Below are 3,521 nucleotides of genomic sequence, written 5' to 3'. Positions count from 1 at the left end.
ACTAGTGGCTTCTCTCAAGATAGCATAAGTATTACGGTGGGTGAACAAATTACTGTCGAGCAATTGATAGAAAAGTGCATAATTATGAGAATATCTAGGCATGATCATGTATATAGGCATCACGTCCGCGACAAGTAGACCGAAACGATTCTGCATCTACTACTATTACTCCACACATCGACCGCTATCCAGCATGCATCTAGAGTATTAAGTTCATAAGAACATAGTAACGCATTAGGCAAGATGACATGATGTAGAGGGATAAACTCAAGCAATATGATATAAACCCCATCTTTTTATCCTCGATGGCAAACAATACAATGCGTGCCTTGCTGCCCTTGCTGTCATTGGGAAAGGACACCGCAAGATTGAACCCAAAGCTAAGCACTTCTCCCATTGCAAGAAAGATCAATCTAGTAGGCCAAACCAAACTGATAATTCGAAGAGACTTGCAAAGATAACAAATCATACATAAAAGAATTCAGAGGAGATTCAAATATTGTTCATAGATAATCTTGATCATAAACCCACAATTCATCGGATCTCGACAAACACACCGCAAAAAGAATTACATCGAATAGATCTCCAAGAAGATCAAGGAGAACTTTATATTGAGATCCAAAGAGAGAGAAGAAGCATCTATCTAATAACTATGGACCCGAAGGTCTGTGGTAAACTACTCACACATCATCGGAGAGGCTATGGTGTTGATGTAGAAGCCCTCCGTGATCGATTCCCCCTCCGGCGGAGCGCCGGAAAAGGCCCCAAGATGGGATCTCACGGGTACAGAAGGTTGTGGCGGTGGAAATAGGGTTTCGTGGTGCTCCCGGATGTTTTCGGGGTATATGAGTATATATAGGCAAAAGAAGTCGGTCAGGGGAGCCACGAGGGTGGAGGGCGCGCCTCCCTGCCTCGTGGCTTCCTCGTTGCTTGCTTGACGTCCACTCCAAGTCTCCTGGATTGCGTTTTTTCCAAAAATCACTCTCCCGAAGGTTTCATTCCGTTTGGATTCCGTTTGACCTTTTCTGCGAAACACTGAAATAGGCAAAAAAAACAACAATTTGCACTGGGCCTTTGGTTAGTAGGTTAGTCCCAAAAATAATATAAAAATGTATAATAAAGCCCATTAAACATCCAAAACAGATAATATAATAGCATGGAACAATAAAAAATTATAGATACGTTGGAGATGTATCATATTCACACATGTACTAAGTTTCCGGTTAATACAATTCTAGCATGAATAATAAACATTTATCATGATATAAGGAAATATAAATAACAACTTTATTATTGCCTCTAGGGCATATTTCCTTCAACATTAAGCAATATCGGTTCTCTAGAATCATAAGCACGAAATAACCGCATCGACATTCTTCTTGTTTCTTCCAACTAATCCTTAAATGACCCATAACCAGTAGACCCGAACCCGACATAAATAATTTTTTTATGGCGGTCACCTTTATCCCCCACACATGAAAGATGCTAAAAATACAACATGTAGCAATATGAGCTAAAATATCACATACTCGATACAGAACACACCATTTTACTGCCCAATGTCTTTCCTTTATCCACAATATCTTTCATGCTCAAATCTAAACGAGTAAAATGCATTTTGGGGGGAGGAGGTAAAATGCATTTGATGTTGAGAAAGGCAACAATAACTAATGACGTTAAGCAATATCTCATCTCTAGATTCGTAAGCAGGAAACAACTGCATCGACATGTAGCACGGTGAGCTAAACTATCACAGACTCAGTATGGGACACCTTTTTACTGCCCAATAATCTGTCCTTATCCACAATATCTTCAACGCTCAAGTCTTGATAAGTAAAATGCATTTTGTTGGGGCAGGTGGTAAAGGTAAAATGCATTTGATGTTAGGAAGGACAACAGTAATTAATGATATTAAGAAATATCTGATCTCAATAATCATAAGCATGAAATAATCTCTTTAGGCTTTCTAACTGAGAGATAAATCTCTTGATAAAAAGGTGAGTAGACATTGGGCTTTGGAATATCACCTCGATTTTCCCCGCGTTGTCCATATCGCCCATAGCGTGATCGCCATCTTGACAAATTCACCGTGAGATAGAGATTCTAGCTTCGAAAAAGCCAGTTTTTAGCATTAGTTTCATGGGTCTCCACCACATGCTCGATGAGTTGTTCATCGCCCAACGCCCACACACATCTTCACATTGTGCACTCAATAAGAGAGTGTCTCCAAGAGTCATTGCTTCCACATATTTGGCAGTTATCCGTATGGCTCATCTTTCTACGATGACGAACATCCTCGAATTGCTACAAATGTTTGGCTAACCTCCACAAGAAAGTTCTAAACTTTCCTGGTATTTGAATGTTCCATAATGATGTCCAATACTTCTCCTCGGCCGAAGCATTTGAAGAAGCTCCTTTCTCATCAAGCAAATCTTCTCTCCCATTTCTTCTGTTTACTAGCATAGGGTAGGGCGATCTAACCGAGAGGTATCCCTTTCTTTCAAGCTGCCATTGGTGTCGTGCTTAAAGGAATGCCTCTGATTGCTGCCGCATCAGAAGTAAGAAAATACGGCTGTAGTTTATCCTCTCGCCACAGCGCTGACATGTATTGGGGGATCACTCGCCAAGCATGCAACATGCCTCATAGTAGTATCTCTCGGGATCCAATTCTCGGTCCAAATCCGTGTCGATGACCGGTTCCCAATTTTCTTTATGAGTCCGTAGCACGCCCCTGCCTTCCAATATTGACCTCCTGAATTGGGAGGGATGGGAGCCGAGACCAGCAGCCAAAATGTCTTACAATGGGTAGAATTCGGCCTTTAAGATCCTTGAACAAAATGACTCAGGCATAGTCAACAACCGCCATGATTGTGGCGCAAGAAGGGCTAGGTTAAAAAGCTTGTGGTCTCTAAAATCCAAATCTCCATATTAGTTTGGTTGAGTCATTGTTTTCCAAGAAATCCAATGTGGTTTTCGATGGCCCTCCTTGCTGCCCCAAAAGAACTGACAAATTAGCTTATTGAGATGCTCATAGGGTCCTCGGGGTAGCTTGAAACAATACATAGAATAGACCGTAATCGCCTGCGCCACCTATTTAATTAAAGTTTCTTTGTGTGCTGCTGAAATTGTTCTCTCAATCCATCCTTTCATCTTCGCTCACAATCTGTCCTTTAAGTATTTTAAGGCACCCATCTTGGAAGCACCAATGTTAGATGTCATGCCTAAGTACTTCTCATTCAGAGTCTTGTATGAACATTAAGCACTCCCTTAATTTCGTGTCTGACATGTTCCCTTGCTAAAAAAAGACGGAAGAATTATTGGTGTTGATTTTTTCTCCCGAAGTTTGACAATAAAAGTCTAATAGGTTTGACACTTTCATCGTCCATGCACTATTTGTCTTAAAAAAAATAGGCTATCATCATTAAATAACACGTGGCCCCTCCCACAATCGAATGTAGTATTTTTTTTCTGGGATTACAATCGAACGTCATAGATCAGCCTGAAACGTACAACGAGGCCCA

The sequence above is a fragment of the Triticum aestivum genome, chromosome 1D (genome assembly GCF_018294505.1).
Source record: "Triticum aestivum cultivar Chinese Spring chromosome 1D, IWGSC CS RefSeq v2.1, whole genome shotgun sequence".
Classification (NCBI taxonomy): domain Eukaryota; kingdom Viridiplantae; phylum Streptophyta; class Magnoliopsida; order Poales; family Poaceae; genus Triticum; species Triticum aestivum.
The sequence above is the reverse complement of the archived record's forward strand: the minus strand, read 5'-3'. Positions refer to the sequence as shown.